The following is a 22680-nucleotide window of genomic DNA, read 5'->3' on the forward strand; positions in this document are numbered from 1 at the left end:
TCCCCTTCCCCATCACTCAGCACTGATGACCTGACTTCCTGTTTCCCTGAGGAAACAAGTAATCAGAAGCCACTCCCACATATTTCATCACATGTACCAACCTCTGTCCTTTCGTCCTTTTCTTCCATTTCTATGGTCCAACTTTAGATTCTGCCCCGTCTGCCTCCAGACAGACGTTGCTGCTCCTTTCTCCTGGATTCATGCTCCCCCCATGCCCTCAACTGGATTATTACTATCAAACTTGCTTACAATATATTCTATATTTTTAAAATATCTTCCTTGACCTTGCACCTCCCTTCAGCTGTGGCCCCAGCCTCCAGTTACCATAACAGCAAAAGAGAACTGCCTCCTTATCCCCTCCTCCTCCTTCTCTGTTCTGAACACTTCTTTTTTTTTTTTAACACTCTCACTCATCTAATCACCAGCAAATCCTACTCTTGTCAAGGTCACTGTGACCTCCACCTGGCCAAATTCAATGGTAAATTTTCAGTCCTTATTGAGACATCATCAGCATCTATCCCAAGGCTCACTCTCCCTCTCAACTCTCCTGTGACAGCCCAGGAGAGCATGGTTTCCTTAGCAGTGGAATGTCTTCAATGCTTGGAGATGATGAGTCAATCACATTCATACCAGGAAGTTTTTTAATGTGAAGTTTGGAAATAATCTTGCATTTGATATTTTAAGTGTGTGTGATGTTTAAACAAATTTGGTATATTGGAGAACTATTTGCTACATGAAAAGACTTTTGTAAAGAGTAATCAATTATGTCAGTTTGTAATCAATTATGGAACATGTAAAGAATTTTGAACCTGTTATACTACATTTATAAGTGTAATTTTATTAGTGTAACAGAGTGACTGAAGTAGTCGGGATTCTTTTTCTTTTTTTTTAGTCAATTAATTCAGAGTTAGCTTATTAACACAGGCTAAAAGTCAAAACCTGGATTCTAAAGCCATACTGTATGGTTCACAAAGTAATTCAGGTATTGTTAGCTACATGACCTTTTGAAAATTACTCTCTGTACCTCAGTTTCCCTACATTTGAAACAGAGGTGATAATACTTTAAGATCTCTGGTTGAATTGCTGTGATAATTAAATGACTTAACAATGTAAATTGTTCAGAAAGGTTTCTGAGCCTAGGCAGGGCTGTTAGTGTTAGCTGTCCTTGAAAAGCAAATCATGTATATTAAATTGATAGATGCAGTTAAACCCCTTTAAATTTATTTAATTAACTAAGTCTAAGTGGAACCAACCCCTTAATAAAGTCTCCCATAAAGTAAGTTAAGACTTTGCCTGATAAATAGCACAATTAGCTTTGTAAAAGGGGGTTTAAAAGCTTAAAGGAAGGTGGTGGTGGTTTAGTCACTAAGTCATGTCCGATTCTTGCAACCCCATGGATTATAGCCTGCCAGGCTCCTCTGTCCATGGGATTCTCCTGGAGTGGGTTGCCATTTAATCTCCAGGGGATCTTCCCAACCCAGGAATCAAACCCAAGACTCCTGAATTGCAGGCAGATTCTTTACCAACTGAGCTACAAGGGAAGCCCCACTTAAAGGAAGGAGTTGAAGTCTAATTTGTTACTCCAATAAATCAAATATGGCTTACTGAGAAAAAAAAAAAAAAACTGTGGTCCCAAAACAGTCTTTTTCTGTACAACAGAGTTGTCCTCTGGGATTAGCTAACTTTGTAAATTCACAAAGACAAAACTAATCTCCAAGGAGCCTCAGCATCTTCTAGTTGCCTCTGGACTTCTGAGGGGCCTGTGGTGTGAGAGGGAGGCTCATTCAGTGGGCTAGCCCTGAGACCAGCCCCTGCCCACCCACACTAAGCCTTACCGACTCCACTTAGATCAGTGCACTAGGAAGGGTTTCTGCCTCAGATTTCAGGGTGTGAGAGTTTGGGCTCCAATGAAGTTCTAAAATACCTTTGTTTAATTTGGATGATGACCTCATCTTCTTTAAGCTTAAATTTTTAGAGGCTCCTGAGAAGCATTATTCCAAAGGTAATATGTCTTTTAACCAAAGTCACGGTATTGAACTCCATACAGCACAGGAAGAGGAAAGTCAGTGTGTGAATTCCAACAATGAGGCTCTGTTATAGACTCAAGGGCTGGAGCTGGACAGGGCTCTCTCTTACCACACAGTGGTTGTTGCAAACCAAGAAGCTGCTCACTTCTTGCAGCGGCGAGAATCTGGCATCAAATGAAATCGCACAGTCACTGAGCGGCACTTGCCAGTGTCTGGTGCATAGAAAGAATGCCTCGACTATGTAATTTGCTTTGAGGCTGAATTCTCATCAATTCCTAAATTTTTCATTTTTTAAGAAGAGGGATCTGCAAACTTCGAAGGTAAAAGGACAGAGAATAAACATTTTAGACTTTGCAAGTCTAATGACCTCTGTCACTACTGCTTAGTTCTGCCAATGTGTCACAAAAGTTGCCACATGTAAATAAATGGGCATGACTCTGTTCCAATAAAACTTTATTTAAAAAAAAAACAGGTGGTGGGTCAGATTTGGCCTATTTTAGAGCAGTGCTTCTCAAACTCTTTCCACTATGACTGTTGGGTTTTTGTTCAACAGTTTCGTTCAATAGATTATTGTTCCTTGCCTCCTTGATCCTGGACTCTGTCATGTGACTGACTTCAGTCAATAGGATTGTGCCTTCCACTGTACGTTGCCTTTCATCCAGGGTAATGTTAGGACATGAGGCAAGCAGAGGGTTGAACTGTGCTTATGGGATGAGGCTTGCTCTTTTGTGCTTTTAACATTATGATGAGAACTACTCCCAGGCAACTGCTGCCCCTTTAACCTGGATCCCAGTGACCATGGTGGGACAGATCTGGTTCTAGCAGGGAAGGGCCAAGTTTGGTAAGACCTGCAGTTTGAAGCAAAGCTGCCCAGGTGAGCCCAGCCTAGATTAGCCAATCCTCAAGTGACCCATAGGTGGGTGAGTATGTACTTTATGTATATAAGCGCATGTAATACTTACACTGACTCTATGAAGTATGTAGGTATTATTATTCGGGTAAAGAGACGGAGGAATGGACAAGTTCAGTTATTTGCCCAGGGTTGCAGAGCTAGTACATGGTCACATGTTAGAGGTTCATAGTCGACAGGCCTGGCTCCAGAGTTCATGGTTAACTATACTTAGATATTGTCTATTCCAATATAATCCATTACATTTTTTAAGAAGTTACATTTTTAAAAAATTGATGGTTTTAGCCCACTACATGGACTTCATGACCTATGATTTTTAATCTCCAAGGAATTATTCTGTGATAAGAACCAAAAGCCAAATTCTCACTTGAGAATCTTAAAAACAAAATTTCCATGGTTGGATTATGTTCTTAGAGCCTGTCATCACTGTGTTCCTCGCCGACCCCCAAGAAAAGTGCTTTGAACATGCTCATTTGTGCCTTAGTGTTGAGGAGCTCAGCAGATAGAATAACTTGGGCCAGACATCCTCTCCCCCTCGCTCACCCACTTCCCTCCAACTCCCAGATGCTGCAGAATCAACAGGAATTGGCAACTTCCTGACGAGAAAGAATGTCACCAGCATTTCAGGGAAAGCAAATGGCTGCCTCCTAGTGCTCTCGGGGGCTCTTGGAGCTTTGGTCTCATGAAGAAAAGCTTGAGTCTACACAGGAAGGTAAAGTGTGATTCAAGGACAGGAGTTTCTGAGGGGTCCAGACCACCCACTGGGTCAGGGCAGGGCAAACCTCCAACAATTTTAGGATTTTATTGAAATGGAGGGTAGAATTGTAGCATTATAGATATGAGATGGAAATGAAAGTAGTTGTACCCTTAGATCCGTTGTGGAGAGAATGCATAAGACCAACCTTGGGTAATAGAACAGCTGCTTGATTTTTTTCTTTTTTCTTTTTTGCGCAATAGAAAAAAAGCCATTTTATTGAGAAATAACAGACATACCTCACTGAATAAGTTGAAGGTATATAGCCTGATGGTTTGAGTTACTTATATTGTAAAATGACCACCATAATAAGTTTAGTATCATCTCACTTAAATACAATAAAAAAGTTTTCCTTGGGATGAGACCTTTGGGGATCTGCTCTTTTAACAACTTTCCTATGTTTTATACAGCAGTGTAAACTATTGCCATCATGTTGTACATTCCATCCCTAATACTTATTTATTTTATAACTGGAAGTTCACAACTTTTGGCTGCCTTCATTCAATTTTCCCTTCTTGGACCCCATGCCTCTGGTAACCACAGTCTGACTTCTTTTTTCATATGAATTTGATGGAGTTTTGTTTTTGTTTGTTTGTATTAGATTCCACATACAAGTGAGATCATACAGTATTTGTGTTTCTCTGCCTGACTTATTCACTTAGCAACATGACTTCAAGGTCCATTCATGAGAAGAATATTTGTATAATATATAATTAACAAGTTTCACATGAAAAGGAAACAGAAATACAAGGTTCAGATATTTAGGAGCCTCAACTAAAAACTAATATTAGAGTATTGATTTACGGGGAAAAGAGAGCTAAATGAAGGCAACTGGAAGAAAAGGTGATTTATAGAATGACCTTTAAAATTTTCTGATGTTATTTGAATATTTTAAATAAGAGTAACAAATGAAACTCTGCCTCACTGCATCTTACCTCACAGGAGTGGTTTTCAGAGAGCCTTTAAGGCAGTGAATTAAAATCTTGCTATTGTCAAGGAACTGACAGAAACTTCCATGCTGTATGTGATTCTTTTTCTGTTTTTTTACTTTTCAAAAGAAAAACCCAGAAAGATATGTCAAGTTTGTGTAAGTGTGTATTCAGAAAGAGTGGCCAGTTTTGTTTTATGATCTTATGAAGGAAAATGTGTGCGTGTATATATATATATATGTACATATGTATCTTGAACTAACAATGGGATTTCCTTTATATTGCAAATTATATCATTTTTTTTTCTTTAAAAGATTTTTAAAAGCAAACTAGCACATAATAATTTTTGGTGTTAACCATACCTAGAGTCTGTAATTAGCAGTACTGAATTTCAGGGTCTCATGCTGTCCTATGCTTTTAGCTGCCTTTTCATTCTCCCTCACAGCAACCTCTGGCTGTGTTTCAGTTTTACACAAGTTGTATAAACTACACTAGAGGAAGGGCTGGTCTGCTGGTGGAGATCCTTCAGTTCCAACCTACAGTCAACTACTGACCAAATTTTGCTTCCTTGTTGTTCCTTGGAAAATCTTTGTTTGTACCAGGATTTAACTTTATAAATTAAAAATTGTAGCTGCTTTTTAAAAAATCCCATAAAACTCAAAAGAGAACAAGTAGAGCACTCTAACTGCCAATCAACCAATCATCAACCCATTTTTACCAAATAATGATAAGTCTTCCATGAACTATGGAAGATTTCTATCTGGGGTATCCACAGTGGGGTATCCATCTTCTTTTCTAGTTTTGGAAATTTTTATTTTGAAAGCATTTTAGACATATAAAAATTGCAAAAGTACACTAAACTCCTATATGCTCTTCATTCAAAAACCCTGATTATTAACAAATACCTAATTGTTTTTGTCATTCTATCATTGTATGTGTGTATTATTTTTTCCGAGCCATTGGAGTATAAGTTCAGACATGATGCCCGTTCACTCCTATATACTTCAATGCGTGTTTCCCAAGAATGGGGAAATTCTCTCACAGTGTGACTACAGTTCAATTTTCACGTTAGGAAATTAAGATTGACACAATATTAGCTTTTAATTTATAGTCCTTAATTGAATTTCACTAATCTGCCTCTTTAGCATCAGTCCTTCCAATGATTCATGGGGTCACAAAGAGTCAGACACAACTGAACTGAACTGAACTGAACTGAATCTGCCTCTTGAGAAACCTATATGCAGGTCAGGAAGCAACAGTTAGAACCGGACATGGAACAACAGACTGGTTCCAAATAGGAAAAGGAGTACGTCAAGCCTGTTTATTGTCACCTTGCTTATTTAACTTATATGCAGAGTACATCATGAGAAATGTTGGGCTGAAAGAAGCATAAGCTGGAATCAAGATTGCTGGGAGAAATATCAATAACCTCAGATATGCAAATGACACCACCCTTATGGCAGAAAGTGAAGAGGAACTCAAAAGCCTCTTGATGAAAGTGAAAGAGGAGAGTGAAAAAGTTGGCTTAAAGCTCAACATTCAGAAAACTAAGATCATGGCATCTGGTCCCATCACTTCATGGGAAATAGATGGGGAAACAGTGGAAACAGTGTCAGACTTCATTTTTGGGGGCTCCAAAATCACTGCAGATGCTGATTGCAGCCATAAAATTAAAGACGCTTACTCCTTGGAAGGAAAGTTATGACCAACCTAGATAGCATATTAAAAAGCAGAGATATTACTTTGCCAACAAAGATCTATCTAGTCAAGGCTATGGTTTTTCCAGTGTTCATGTATGGATGTGAGAGTTGGACTGTGAAGAGAGCTGATCAGTTCAGTTCAGTTCAGTCGCTCAGTCGTGACCGACTCTTTGTGACCCCATGAATCACAGCACACCAGGCCTCCCTGTCCGTCACCGACTCCCGGAGTTCACTCAAACTCATGTCCATTGAGTCAGTGATGCCATCCAGCCATCTCATTCTCTGTCGTCCCCTTCTCCTCCTGCCCCCAATCCTTCCCAGCATCAGAGTCTTTTCCAGAAGTGAGTCAACTCTTTGCATGAGGTGGCCAAAGTATTGGAGTTTCAGCTTTAGCATCAGTCCTTCCAATGAACACCCAGGATCGACCTCCTTTAGAATGGACTGGTTGGATCTCCTTGCAGTCCAAGGGACTCTCAAGAGTCTTCTCCAGCACCGCAGTTCAAAAGCATCAAGAAAGCTGATAGTCAAAGAATTGATGCTTTTGAACTGTGGTGTTGGAGAAGACTCTTGAGAGTCTCTTGGACTGCAAGGAGATCCAACCAGTCCATCCTAAAGGAGACCAGTCCTGGGCGTTCATTGGAAGGACTGATGCTGAGGCTGAAACTCCAATACTTTGGCCACCTCATGGGAAGAGTTGACTTACTGGAAAAGACTCTGATGTTGGGAGGGATTGGGGGCAGGAGGAGAAGGGGACGAGAGAGGATGAGATGGCTGGATGGCATCACCAACTGGATGCACATGAGTTTGGGTGAACTCCAGGGGTTGGTGATGGACAGGGAGGCCTGGCGTGCTGCGATTCATGGGGTCGCAAAGAGTCAGACACAACTGAGCGACTGAACTGAACTGACTGAATTGTTTTAATAATTTCCTTTGTAACAAAAACAATTCTATTTCTGGCCCAGGATCCAGTCAAGGGCCACAATTTGCATTCTCATCTCCTCTGTAAGAGCTCTTCAGAATCTGTTTCATGACCTTGACATTTTTTTAGAAATACTGACTGGTTACTTTGTAAAATGTTCCTCAGTTTTGGTTCCTCTGAACTTTCCTCCTGGAAAGGTATTTTTGGCAGGAATACCACAAAACTGATACTGTTTCTTTTCAGTATCATGAGATACACCATGTCAGTTTGTTCCATTCCTGGTAATATTAACTTTGATCATTAAGATGGTGTCTGCCAGCTTTCTCTACTGAAAAATAACTAATTTTCTCTTTGTAATTAAGTAATTTGTGACAGGTACTTTCTCTTCAAATTTCTACTAATTTTAGACTCCAATTGATTATGCTTTCTGAATCAAGTATGACATTGACCAAAGGATGACTCCCCCACCCCCTGCAGGTTTATTGAGGTTTGATTGACAACCAGAAGTTGTACACATTGTATAAAGTTGTACATATTGTATAAAATGTACAACTTGCCATTTTGATATACATATACATTGTGAAATGGTTACCACAGTTAGGCTAATTAACATCTGTCACCTCACATAGTTACCTTTCTTTTTTTGAGTGTGTGGTGAGAGCATTTGAGATCTACTCTCTCAGCAAATTTCAAGTATATAATACATTATTATGAACTATAATCACCATGCTGTATGTTAGGTCTCCAGAACTTATTCACTCATCTTTAACTGAAAATTATACCTTTTGACCAACATCTTTCCATCCCATTCCCACCCTGCTGCCCAGCCCCTGGTAACCATTATTCTATTCTGTGTTCTGTGAGTGCAACATTTTTTATTTTTTATGATTTCTTAGCTAAGTGAGATCCCCACTCCAGTACTCTTGCATGGAAAATCCCATGGATGGAGGAGCCTGGAAGGCTGCAGTCCATGGGGTCACTGAGGGTCAGACATGACTGAGCGACTTCACTTTCACTTTTCGCTTTCATGCATTGGAGAAGGAAATGGCAACCCACTCCAGTGTTCTTGCCTGGAGAGTCCCAGGGACGGGGGAGCCTGGTGGGCTGCCGTCTATGGGGTCGCACAGAATCGGACACGACTGAAGTGACTTAGCAGCAGCAGCAGTGGCTAAGTGAGATCATGCAGTGTTTGTCTTTCTGTGACTGACATATTTCACTTAGAATAATGTCATCCAGTGTCATTCATGCTGTCCAAAATAACAGTTTTCCTTCTTTTCCAAGGCTGAATAATATTCCATTTATATTTTGTATATTAACCCTTTATTGAGTATGTGGTGTGCAAATATTTTCTCCCATTCCATAGACTGCCTTTTTGTTTTACTGACTGATTCCTTTCCTGTACAGAAAATGTGTAGTTTGATTTAGTTCCACTTGTATTTGGGCTTATGTTGCCAATGCTTTTGGTGTCAATCTGAAAAATTATTGCCTAGACTAACGTGTAGGAATAGCTCCTCGATTCTGATGCTCACCCAGACTGCCCTGGAACTTACCCACTCATTTCTCACTCTCATCCACAGGTCTTCCTCCCAATCACACACCTGCACCCCACTCCCAAACACACATGAATCCTTTGTCTCTAAATTATTCTATTATCTCCTCCTGGACTACCTTGATTTGAAAATCTATCCACTTAAAGGATTTAAAGAACTCTATTTTAAAAAAATTAGATATGTTCAGGCAATGTTAAGTACTAAGAATGAAATTAAATAAGGATGGAAATGTTGAATGGGGGTGGGACTGCTTTAGTCACTGTGTTCGGGATTAGCCTTTTAAGATGAGACCTGCAGCATGGGAAGGAATCAGCCAGTGAAAATCGGGGAAAGAGGGTTCAACACTAAGGAAACTAATGGCTTAAAGGCTTTGAGGCAAGAATCTGATTGTCTGAGGAAGCAGAAAGAATATGGCTAAGGATATTAAGACAATTTAGTGGAGAAAGAAACGTCATCTTTTCGACACATGGAGCTAGAGAACTGGATAGCCACATGTAAAAGAATGAAACTGGACCCCACTTATACTATATTTAAAACTTAGCTCAAGTCATAGCCCTGAGTGTAAGAACCAAAACTATAAAACTCTTCAAGGAAAATATAGGAGTTTATCTCCATGACGTTAAATTATGCAAAACCTCTTTAGATATGATGCCAAAAACATAAGCAGTGAAAGAAAAAATAGATAAATTGCAGTTCATAAAAATTTTTAAACTTCTGTACTTCAGTGGACAAAAAGTGGAAAAAACTGAAATGCCTATCAATTGATGAATGGTTAAAGAAAATGTCTATATCCAAAATATCATATTATATTAGTAGAATACTATTCATCTGTAAAAAGGAACAAAGTGTTCATATAATCTACAACGTAAATGAGCCTTGAAAACATCGTGCTTAATGAGTGAAGCCACATATAATGACCAGATACTGTAGGATTTCATTTATATGAAAAGTCCAGAATATGCAAATCTATAAAGATAGAAACTAGATTAGTGGTTGCTTAGGGCTGCAGGTGGGCTTCCCTGGTAGCTCAGCTGGTAAAGAATCCGCCTGCAACGCGGGAGACCTGGATTTGATCCCTGGGTTGGGAAGATCCCTTGGAGGAGGGCATGGCAACCCACTCCAGTATTCTTGCCTGGAGAATCCCCATGGGCAGAGGAGCTTGGTGGGCTACAGTCCACAGGGTTGCAAAGAATCAGACATGACTGAACAAATAAGGACAGCAGAGCATGGGGCTGCGGGGCAAATGGGGAGTGACTACAATGGGTACAGTTTCTTTATAGAGTGATGAAAATGTTCTAAATTCATTCTGGTGCTGGTTGTATCACTATAAATACACTAAAAACTGTTGAGCTGCATATTTAACTTAGGTGAATTGCATGTATGTGAATGATACCTCAGTGAAGTCACTATATAGAAAGAGAAAGAGAGAGGAGGGGTAAGGGAAAGGAGATCCAGTGAGGCAGACAGAGGGCTCCGGGGCTATATAAACATTCACTGCTGATTTTTAAGCTTCGTTTAGAAATCATTGTACAAAAATATGTTGATACAGTAGTTCAGACAGTACCTGAAGCATGTGCGTAAACAAAGAGTAGGACAAACTACTAAGGGCCTTGAAGTCAGAAGCAAACATCGTGGATCAGACGTCTTGAATGAGACCAAGGGCAAAACATATAAGAAGATCGAGAACAGTGTAGAACCATCTGCTAGACATGTTTCCTTATCATTATCACTGGCCATAATGAGGAGGAACTAATAATAGAGGTGAATATTTATTCAGTGTTTAGTATGCTCCAGGCAACATTCTAAGTGCTTTTCCAGTTTGAGCTCACATAATCCTCACCACGTGCTAAAGAGATAGAAACAATTACTAGTCTTTTGTACAGATGGGAAAACCTGGACACTCAGTGATGTTAAGCCTGATGCTTCACCTGAGCTGCCTGGCTCCTGAGCATGTGCTCTTTACCACCTCCCTAGAAGGCTCCTTATCATTGCTTCTCTGTCCATTATTTCTTTATATAGAAAAACAGGAAGCAAGCTGTAAATGGCTTACATTATAGAGTGTGGGGTGAATACTATCAATTCTTTATTGATCGTCACTAAGTCCCTAGTATCTCAAATATTATTGTGTGTGTGTGCATGTACATGTGTGTGTATTGTTTCTCTATCTCCCTATCTTCAACAATATATATATTTTCTAATGAATGAAAAGATACTTACCAAAGTTAAACTTCTGGTACCCAACAGGTGCTGTGAAAGCACTGCACTCAATATGTCAGCAAATTTGGAAAACTCAGCAGTGGCCATAGGACTGGAAAAGGTCAGTTTTCATTCCAATCCCAAAGAAACGCAATGCCAAAGAATGCTCAAACTATCGCACAATTGCACTCATCTCACATGCTAGCAAAGTAATGCTCAAAATCCTCCAAGCCAGGCTTCAACAGTACGTGAACTGTGAACTTTCAGATGTTCAAACTGGATTTAGAAAAGGCAGAGGAACCAGAGATCAAATTGCCAGTATCCGTTGGATCATCAAAAAAGTGAGAGAGTTCCAGAAAAACAACTACTTCTGCTTTATTGACTATGCCAAAGCCTTTGACTGTGTGGATCACAACAACCTGTGGAAAATTCTTCAAGAGATGGGAATACCAGACCACCTTACCTGCCTCTTGAGAAATCTGTATGCAAGCCAAGAAGCACCAGTTAGAGCTGGACATGAAACAATAGACTGGTTCCAAATAGGAAAAGGAGTATGTCAAGGCTGTATATTGTCACCCTGCTTATTTAGCATATGCAGAGTACATCATGAGAAATGCTTGACTAAATGAAGCACAAGCTGGAATCAAGATTTCCAGAAGAAATATCAATAACCTCAGATATGCAGATGATACCACCCTTATGGCAGAAAGTGAGAAGAACTAAAGAGCTTCTTGATGAAAGTGAAAGAGGAGAGTGAAAAAGTTGGCTTAGAGCTCACCATTCAGAAAACTAAGATCATGGCATCTGGTCCCATCACTTCATGGCAAATAGATGGGAAAACAATGAAAACAGTGAGAGACTTTATGTTTTTGGGCTCCAAAATCGTTGCAGATGGTGACTGCAGCCATGAAATTAAAAGACACTTACTCCTTGGAAGAAAAGCTATGACCAACCTAGATAGCATATTAAAAAGCAGAGACATTACTTTGCCAACAAATGTCTGTCTAGTCAAAGCTATGGTTTTCCCAGTAGTCATGTATGGATGTGAGTATTGGACCATAAAGAAAGCTAAGTGCTGAAGAACTGATGCTTTTGAACTGTGGCGTTGGAGAAGATTCTTGAGAGACTCTTGGACTGCAAGGAGATCCAACCACTCCATGCTAAGGGAAATCAGTCTTGAATATTCATTGGAAGGACTGATGCTGAATCTGAAACTCCAGTATTTTGGCCACCTGATGCGAAGAACTGACTCATTTGAAAAGACCCTGATGCTGGGAAAGATTAAATTCAGGAGGAGAAGGGGACAACAGAGGGTGAGATAGTTGGATGGCATCACCGACTCAATAGACATGAGTTTGAGTAAGCTCTGGGAGTTAGTGATGGACAGGGAAACCTGGCATACTGCTGTCCATGGGGTCACAAAGAGTTGGACATGACTGAGCAACTGAACTGAACTGATCCAAGAGGTTAGGATTTTAGTTAGGATACTAGTTCGACTACTGTTTAAAAACTCAAAACAGTAGCTTAAACAAATAGAAGTTTATTTTTCTGTCCTGTAATAGTCGAAGCATAAATAATATAAGGCTAATGTAGTGACATCATGGTAATGGAAACCCAAGTTTCTTCCATCTTGACTCTCTGTTATCCTCAACAAAGGACTTCTGTCTCATGATTGAAAGTGGTTGCTCCAGATCCCGCCATCATGTCTGCCTCCCAGCCTATTGAAAGGGGAGATGGAAGAAGTGGAGGCTTATTCTTTCCCTGTCAGGTCATGGACCAGAAATGGCACAAATCACTTCTGCTGCCATCTCATCAGTGAAAATTTATTCCTTTCCACACCTAAGTGCAAATAATGCTGAAAAATGTAGCCTTTAGTGAAACAGTCACTGGTTTGGCTAAAACTCAGAGACTGAATCGTCAAAGGAAGAAGGAAGGATTGGCTGTTAGGGGACAGCCAGCAATCCTGCCACAGGGTAAAACCAGGTCAATAGACCCTTGTATAGAATCCTGCCTTGAGAAGGCTTATTTCATATTGAATACACACCATTTTGTATTCACAAATGATTTTACTGCTTTTCTGTACCTTTTAAGAATACAAAGGAACTACTCATGACTGGCACCTCTAATGTGAACATTTGCAGAGGAACATTTTTTAGCAGAGAAGCTAAAAGCTCAAAGGACAACAAAATCAGTCTACAGTCCTACTCCCACTTAGGGTGAAAGCATAAAAACTTAAAGTAGATGCATAAGAGAACCAAAGGAAACCCACTAGCTTGATGTTCCCACATGATGTGTACATAATATGAGGTACTCAATAGATTGGGTACTTTTCTATCAGCAGGTTAGTAAATTCACTTGGAAATGGAATGGATTCTCTTCTGCACTATGCTAGAAACAGCAGGATCACATCTTTTTTCCCCAAATCCCCACCTGCCACATTTAGTCTCAGACACTGGCTTCAGTGTGAATACAATAGGCAATTCCCTGGTGGTCCAGTGGTTAGGACCTTGCGATTTCCCTGGGGACAGCCCAGGTTCAGTCCCTGGTTGGGGAACTAAGATCCTGCAAGCCATGTGGTGCAGCCAAAAAAAAACAAAAACAAAACAAAAAAACCCATGAACACAGTAATACACTGTGGACACAGAGAGCACACCCTGATAGCCTGCAGCCGTTTCCTCACCTTGTTTACTCTGGTCTGAAAGACTGGTTCCGATTACAGCAAAGTATGTATCAGTATCAGCGAAAACCCATGTCTCATAGAACTGAGCCGCGAAACATTATGATCAATACAAGGCTGACTTGATGACCCACAAGCATAATATAATTTATAGGTTCATGTCCAAGTTCAAGGAGTATAACAAATATTATAAAAGTACAGGCTCTGTCAAATGACTCTAAAACCACCAGTCAATTTAATAATAACAATCAATGAAAATCCATCAGATGGGTTATTTAGGAAACTTGCTTGTATAGGCCATACAGTAAAACAACTGAATTTTTCACTCATCAGCAAATTACCTGGGCCTTGTGAAGACACAAGCTAAAAGAATGATAAAACCAAGGGACTCAAGAAGTCATCATGTCCAGTCCTCCGTCTGCGGTCAGGTCAATACTTAACCTATTTTTAGCAAACTTGAGTAATGGGAATTGAACTGTCTTCCTCTGAAGTCTGTTCCAGGGTCCAATTAGGAAATGCTTTCGTATTCATAACCACCATTGTGCTGTAATCTTAGCCCATTTCCTATAATTTGCTCTTCCATGGAGATGGAAAACAGCTGGCCATTTTTTTCTTGTGATAATCTTTTTTTTTTTTTTTTTTTCAAAATCCACGCACACTCTGTTTTCTCCTTTCCATGTTAAAACACCCAAACTCCTGTTTCTAGAAACTTCTTTATTTTCTAGTGCTTATTGTTCCAGCTCTTGGTTCTGTGAGACTGTATCTGTAACTGTATACAGAAACAAGAGCTGTATCTCTTTTAAAAATATGAAGTACTGAGCAGTTTAAAATGGCCTTGCTCAGTTCAGAAATGCTGAAGGAGTCTGTCTCAGCCTTGGTATCTCACAGTCTCGACTGTAGTCTCTGTTTAAATTTTAGTCCTCTATGACCTTCAGATGAAAGTGAAAGAGGAGAGTGAAAAGGTTGGCTTGAAGCTCAACATTCAGAAAACAAAGATCATGGCATCTGGTCCCATCACTTCATGGGAAATAGATGGAAAAACAGTGGAAACAGTGTCAGACTTTATTTTTTTGGGCTCCAAAATCACTGCAGATGCTGATTGCAGCCATGAAATTAAAAGACGCTTGCTCCTTGGAAGGAAAGTTATGACCAACCTTGATAGTATATTAAAAAGCAGAGACATTACTTTGCCAACAAAGGTCCGTCTAGTCAAGGCAATGGTTTTTCCCATGGTCATGTATGGATGTGAGAGTTGGACTGTGAAGAAGGCTGATCGCTGAAGAATCGATGCTTTTGAACTGTGGTGTCGGAGAAGACTCTTGAGAGTCCCTTGGACTGCAATGAGATCCAACCAGTCCATTCTAAAGGAGATCAATCCTGGATGTTCATTGGAGGGACTGATGCTAAAGCTGAAACTGCAATACTTTGGCCACCTCATGCGACGAGTTGACTCACTGGAAAAGACTCTGATGCTGGGAAAGGTTGGGGGCGGGAGGAAAAGGGGACGACGGAGAGTGAGATGGCTGGATGGCATCACTGACTCTGTGGACATGAGTTTGAGTGTACTCCGGGAGTTGGTGATGGACAGGGAGGCCTGGCGTGCTGTGATTCATGGGGTTGCGGAGAGTCGGACACGACTGAGCGACTGATCTGATCTGATGACCTTCAGGTCGTTTTCATGACCTGGGAGCCCCAACAATTTTTTCCCCCACTAAGCTTTTGGAAAACAACTTCTCTTGTTGGTCAAGGTAGCTTAGGACATGATTTCCCTCCTTCAAAATGTTTAACATGTCCCCAAACCTGGTGTCCTCTGTGACCAATAAACACAATTTAAATGAATTCCTCCAGCCGCAGATGAAGATAGCTAATAGCCCTAAACTAGCACATGTGCAGATGCTGATTGCAGCCATGAAATTAAAAGACGCTTACTCCTTGGAAGGAAAGTTATGACCAATCTAGATAGTATATTAAAAAGCAGAGACATTACTTTGCCAACAAAGGTCCGTCTAGTCAAGGCTATGATTTTTCCAGTGGTCATGTATGGATGTGAGAGTTGGACTGTGAAGAAAGCTGATCGCCAAAGAATTGATGCTTTTGAACTGTGGTGTTGGAGAAGACTCTTGAGAGTCCCTTGGACTGCAAGGAGATCCAACCAGTCCATTTTAAAGGAGATCAATCCTGGGTGTTCATTGGAAGGACTGATGCTAAAGTTGAAACTCCAATACTTTGGCCACCTCATGCTACGAGTCGACTCACTGGAAAAGACTCTGATGCTGGGAAGGATCAGGGGCAGGAGGAGAAGGGGACGACAGAGAATGAGAAGGCTGGATGGCATCACCGACTCGATGGACATGAATTTGAGTGAACTCCGGGAGTTGGTGATGGACAGGGAGGCCTGGCGTGCTGTGATTCATGGGGTCGCAAAGAGTTGGACACGACTGAACGACTGAACTGAACTGAGCACATGTGAGTCACAGGAATATTTCCCCTCACTGGATGCTTCAGAGCACAAACCTCCACAGACACCATTGGGTTCACTTGACATATTGACTAAACTGTGGAAGGTACAGTGAAGACCCAGGTTTAGGCCAGGCCAGGGTTTCTCAATCTTGGCACTCTCGATATTTGGAACCAGAGAATTCTTTATTCTAAGAGGCTGACCTGTGCGTTGTAGGGTGTTTAGCAACATCCTTGACCTCTGCCCCCTAGATTCTAGTAGTAATTTTCTGCCCAGGGATAATAGTCAAAATGTCCTCAGACATGGCCCCAAATCCCTGCTCCAGAGTGGAGCACAATCAGCCCCCAAGTTGAGAAACCACTCTTCCAGATGTATGACTTCCCTTTCCAGGAAGTGAATTGGTTCAAGAAAATTTGCTCACAGCAGGTTCTCATTCTGTGCTTCCCAGCCTCCCAGGACCTGTTGGACTGATCATTCATCATATGCTGAGGTGCTTTTCCCATCTTCTCTAATCCCATCCTTTGAGATCAATATGATCCCCTTTATTTTATCAATATTGAGTGGTTGAACTGAGTCATATATGGATGTGAGAGTTGGACCATAAAGAAAGCTGAGCGCCAAAGAATTGGTGCTTTTGAACTGTGATGTTGGAGAAGACTCTTGAGAGTCCCTTGGACTGCAAGGACATCAAACCAGTCCATCCTAAAGGAAATCAGTCCTGAATATTCATTGGAAGTGTTGATGCTGAAGCTCGAATACTTTGGCCACCTGATGTGAAGAACTGACTCATTTGAAAAGGCCCTGATGCTGGGAAAGATTGAAGGCAGGAGGAGAAGGGGACGACAAAGGATGAAACGGTTGGATGGCATCACCAACTCAATGGACATGAGCTTGAGCAAGGTCCGGGAGTTGGTGGTGGAAAGGAAAGTCTGGGTTGCGGCAGTCTATGGGGTTACAAAGAGTCAGACATGACTGACTGAACTGAACTGAATTAAGAATGATGTACTACTCACCTACCAAGGGGTATATTTGAACCCAGATCAGACAGGATATAATGGCTCTGTTTTTCCATCATCTAATATAGCCTCTTCTCTCGATGGTTGGTGATTAGTAATTACTGGGGTCATCCTTTCCCTTTGACCACGATGCAGATCTCATTCTGAAAGAATGCTGCAGTCTTCTTTAAATAAAACCCACACTGTTTCACTGAGGTGGTCAAGAAGGAAACCCCAGTGGAGAATCCCCTGCTGGTGTGGCCCTTGACAAATCTGGGTTTACTTCATTAGTTGAGATGGCAGTTGCCTTGTGCATCTTTAAAAAGCGGTTCCTTCTCCCCCAACCCCTACACACACCCTGCCCTCAGAGTTTCACTTCCCCTTGGTATCTTCTGCTCTCATCATCCACACATCCAGACCCTCTCGGCCTGTTCAGTCGTGCAGGGGCTGTTTCGGTCTCCTTTGTCACCTTTCCCCACTGTCAGCAGTGTTGGGTTACACTTGCCTGAGACTTTGTAATTCCCCAAGCACTTTCCCATGTGCTGTCACATTTGATCCCTGCCCCATCTGTGAGGGAGCCTGGGCAGTGGGATTACCAAGATGAAGAAAACAGAGGTGCAGGGGGGTTCTGGATGGCTGGGGAAGGCCTGGAAGTAGGGTTAGACCTCCTGACTTCACCTCCAGAGCACATTCAAGGGACATCTGTTTGGTTAGATGGCAGCAAGAACTCTTTCTGCAAAAGCTGTGCTTTGGTGGCTGTTGACACCTTTTTTCTGAGAGGGCTGGTTCCATTCCCTGGGTCCTCTCTTTTTATCTAATAGAAAGAATGGTTTTTAACTTTGTGATCACATCAACCTTTAATAATGGCCTCATTTTCTGCCTTCCATTGTCCCCTCGTGGTCTACCTAAAAGATGAATTTCTTTCTTCACACAGACAATCCAGGGTCTAAGAAATCTGTTTCGGCCGCATCCTTTCCATGCACGTGATCTCTTCTGCCAGGCAGCGCCGGAGTCTCCTTGCTTTTCCCTGTTGCCTGCAGCCTCTAGGGAGTTCATTCCTTTCTCTGGGCCTCATGTCTCGTCCCCTTCCCCCTGCTCCCCAGTGCTTGGTGCCGGCACCTTCCGAAGTCCCCAAAGCCAGGCCTCACCCACTTGGTCTCACCCATGCCTATCTCACTGGACTGAAGTGAAAATTGGATGAAACGCTGCCTGTGAGCTACATAATATACACAAGAAGGGCATTATGACGAATTTAGCATATGATGTGAAAAGGGCATCCTGTTCCCTCAGACCCTTTGTCCCTCAGTTTTCGTTCCCATTAGCTTTTCTTGCCAAAACCCTGAGCTTGAAGAAATGCACCTTCCTGCAGCCTGTTTTCTTTATCTCGCTGATTTCTCTCCTTCCTTCCTTAGAACCCTGAATGTTATCATTTTGTAGTCATTTCCACTGAAGTCCCTGGGCACTTTTCTCCAAAGATGGGAGAAATGTGGATATGTTTAGAGGCTGAGCAGGACTTGGGAGAGAGTGAAAAGTTAAAGACATGGAAGACCGGAAGGATTATTGAAGGAACAAAGTCCTGGATGAGATGAGTCCCTAGAATAGGAGCAAGGACTCTCTGAGGTAGGAAGCACAGAAATGAGATGGGTGCAGATAAGTTGGAGGTGGGGTTGAGGGACATTTTAAGGTCTTAGACTTAGTGCAGTAGAGGCTTCATGAAGATGGGCGTTGGGTGAGGCATTGGTTGACTTGGCAGAGCCCAGTGACCCAGCGTAGGGTGGAGAGGGCGTTATTGGTTACATGAAGGTTGGGCAGTCTGGAGGGTGGGCTTTGGAAGAGAATGTTGTGAAGGAGCAGAACACACATGTTCAAACTGATAACTGGTGGAATCCAGGCTGGGCAGGAAGCAAGTGAAGCAAAGAGGGTTAATGGACTTGGTTTGTGTCCTCAACAAGACAGCTAAAAAGCTAGACGTTGGAGGTCTGAAGCCTCAAGATTAGAGTTTAAGATTTCTGGCAGAGAACACCTCTGGGTGATGACAAGGCCCCAGATGTGGTAACATAAGCAGCTGCCCAAGAACATGGAGGTGAGGGCTGACCCACACGACTGTCTGGACTCTGCTCCCGTGACCTTGCCAGTGTCCCATTAAACAGGGAGACCTCATGCGCCCTGTCTCTGGAGTGAGCTCTGCCTGATCTGATCTGTGCCTGCCCCTTCCTGTCCACACTGACCCTCAGTCATCAGTTTCACCAGTGTCACCTTTGCCTTGCCTCTCTCCTCTGATTTCTTGCATGTTTTCCACCTCACACGCGAGTAATGACTTTGGCTGTTCCCAACAATGACCCCATCTCTCCCTCCTGGTCTTCAGAGCCCTTCAGGGTACCCTCTCCCCAAGGACCCTCCTTCTCAGGCACCACCCCAGAGAAGATGACTTTTTCCCAGGTGGCCTTGGCCTCAGGTGGAGTGTGGGCAGGACTCCTGGGCACCGAAATCACCAGAGGACAGCAACCATCTGGGGAAAGGGGAAGATTCTAAGGCAGGTTCTCAATGACAGTGAGGAGCTAAGGGCATATAATATTTTTTCTCTACTAGGACTTAGATTCCTACAGGAGTCAAGCAGGTAAATAAACCAATGATGCCACCCAATGTCGTGTGATAGAAACCAGTGCGGCCCACAGCCACCTGGCAGACACATGTTCTATCTATGTGGAGCAAGAGTGCTCAGCTCCCAAATTGTTGCCACACAGGAATGTGGGCTCAGCGCTGCCAAAGCTTTTCATCATTCAAGAGAAGCCAGAAATCTAGGTTTGTACATAAAATCTCTTGGTTTTCAAATGATTACAACTCACTCAAAAGAAAATTTTAAGCAACTTGTTAGCCAGACCATCTCTGATGATTGAATATCACCTGAGGGTCACCAGTGTGTCTTGAGTAATGGTGTGGCCACACCAAAGACAAGTGAAAAGAAAGCTTGTTTTCCATCCTGGGAACTGGGGACAGCCCTGGTGTTGGGGTATGCCAGTAAAGGGGTTTCCTATGAAAGGTATAAGTTTTCCCCCTGCTAAGACTCAAGAAACAGAGTTGACAATGAATTTTAAGCTTTTTACTCTCAACACTTTTTTCTTTTAACCCTTTGGAAAAGTCAGTTAAACACACACAACCTTGATTGGTGGCATGTTGGAAAACTGACAGGGAAGCAATAAAAGGAAGTAAAACTTCCCTGCACAAGCCCTCCTTTCGGGTTGTTCTTGTCAGTCGTGTCTAACTCTTTGTGACCCCATGAACTGCAGCGTGCCAGCTTCGCTGTCCATCACAACCTCCCAGAGTTTGCTCAAGCTCATGTCCATTGAGTCGGTGATGCCATCCGGTCGTCTCCTCCTCTGTCATCCCCTTCTCCTCCTGCCCTCAGGCTTTCCCAGCATCAGAGTCTTTTCTAGTGAGTCGGCTTTTCTCAGCAGGTGGTCACAGTACTGGAGCTTCAGCCTCAGCATCAGTCCTTCCAATGAACATTCAGGGCTGATTTCATTTGGAGTGGCTTAGCTGTATTACATTGTACGGGGTGGACGATGGGCACCTGGAGGAAGGGGAACCAGGAAGGCAGCAGCAGGTGAGCCAGCAGAGGGAGCGGGAACAGCTGGGAGGGTGAGAAGAAGCAGGAAATGAAAAACCAGCTGAAACCAGGACTGACTCTGCTGAGACCCAGGATAAATTGCCAAGGAGGATGGCCATGATCCCCAAGGTTGGTGGAGGCTGACATGGAAAGATCTTTGCCATATGTGGCTAGGTAGAAAAGCAAAGCCTAAGAGAACATTACAGAATGATTCATTTTGTAAGAAACACATGAATATTTAGATGATATGTGCATGGAAAAAGGTTGGAAGAATGTAAATGAAATATTAAATGTGGCTTTTATTGGAGAGTAGGGTGGTAGGTGAGCGATATGTTTGTACAGTTCACAGAGATTGCTTCTGTGGTATAGTAGAAATGGATCTGGCATCGCTTTTTTCTTTTAAAGTATCATAGATTTTATCTCTTAATTTTATTATTTTTTAGCCGCACTGCCTGGCATGACAGGTGTTAGTTCCCCACCCAAGGATCAAACCCACACCCCCTGCAGTGGAAATGCCGAGTCTTGACCACTGGACCACCAGGGAAGTCCCTGTTACCACTTTTTTAAAACTTTGCATGTATTAATGGGTTTGACCCTCACTACAGCCTTCTGAAGGCAGTTCTGTTATTATCCCCATTTCATTACTGAGAAGGAAAAGAAGGTGAGGAAATCTAATAACTTGCCCTTGCTCATACAGTTGGAAGCAGTACAGTGGTATTAATATTAAAAATGTTACAATTGTTTTTATAAAGAAGAAATCATCTCCACATGTGAGCACTTATTTGAAAATCTGTGTTGTGCAGTATTTTTTTTCCAGGTGATAATTTTGGGGGTTCAAAACTTCTTGTGTGTTTTAAAAACAAAAGTTAACCTAAAACAAAACAAGAGTTCTCTTGGTGACTGGATTGCCATCTTCTTTCATCTCGGTCACTGATGGTCCAGAGCCTGTTCTTAGTCTTTACTTCTTTCCCAGACATTTACTGAATGCATTTTTATTACACGTGTAGAGTCTGTGTTTACCACTCTCCTGCTTTTATCCCCTCACTGTTTTCCTCAAAGAAAGTGAAAGTAAAAGGTGTTCAGTTGTGTCCGACTCTTTGTGACCCCATGGACTATCCAGCCCATGGAATTCTTCAGGCCAGAATACTGGTGTGGTTAGCCTTGCTCTTCTCCAGGGTATCTTCCCAACCCAGGTTTCCTGCATCACAGGCAGATTCTTTACCAGCTGAGCCACAAGGGTTTTCCTTAATATATATTTTATTATGAAAAATAATGGGTTAAGATTGAGTTCTTTCTGGGGCTTCCCTGGTGACCCAGTGGTTAGGACTCCACACTTCATTGTGGAGGGCCAGGGTTCAATCCCTGGTCAGGGAATGGCATGCCACACAGTACAGTTTAAAAAAAAAAAAAATGAGTTCTTACTATGTGTCAAGCACTATACTAAGCCCCTTTCAGAACATATCATTTTTAATTCTCTCACCACCTTATCAATAAGTGCTCTGATTGGCCCACAGATGAAGCCTGTGAAGCACAGAGAAGTTAAGTAACTCTGCCAAAGCCACCCAGATAGCAAATGGCAGAGCCAGGATTTGAACTCCAGTCTGTCTGATTCCATAGTTTATGCCTTTAAGGGCTACACACTCTACTGCTAGCCCTACTCACTGTATAGTAAGGGAGTGAATAAGACTCCTTTGTCCCAGACCTCAGAGTATACACGGACATCCTTGAGGCATAAGGCCTCCTGCTTCCCCTGCCTGGCTCTGTTACTTTTGGCTAAAAATCATGGCAACCTGGAATAACCCAGGCCCCTCCAGCCTACATTCTTGGCATGTTTGCCAGGCCACTGTGTCTCACTTGTGCTGATGACATCATTGCCCTGGTCCTGAGCTGAGAGGTCAGAAGCTCCTTCTCTTCCCATTTATGTATGACCCTTTTCACTTGGACCGTCTGTCAACATG

General features: G+C 42.2%; 1 long non-coding RNA gene across 3 annotated transcripts in view; it reads left to right on the plus strand.

Annotated features, from left to right (window-relative positions):
* Nucleotides 1–22680, plus strand: part of LOC148777640 (uncharacterized) — a 106410-nt gene that overhangs the window by 68010 nt on the left and 15720 nt on the right. Inside the window, exon 3 of one of the 3 annotated variants that reach the window (XR_016037623.1) lies at nt 11034–12545. The exons of the other annotated variants lie outside the window; for them this stretch is intronic. This is a non-coding gene — a long non-coding RNA (uncharacterized LOC148777640). Of the gene's footprint in view, nt 1–11033; nt 12546–22680 lie in introns of those variants that run through there. 3 annotated transcript variants of the gene reach the window in all.

The sequence above is a fragment of the Moschus berezovskii genome, chromosome 6 (assembly GCF_049115385.1).
Source record: "Moschus berezovskii isolate FMDL1 chromosome 6, NW_MosBer_1.0, whole genome shotgun sequence".
In the NCBI taxonomy this organism is placed as follows: domain Eukaryota; kingdom Metazoa; phylum Chordata; class Mammalia; order Artiodactyla; family Moschidae; genus Moschus; species Moschus berezovskii.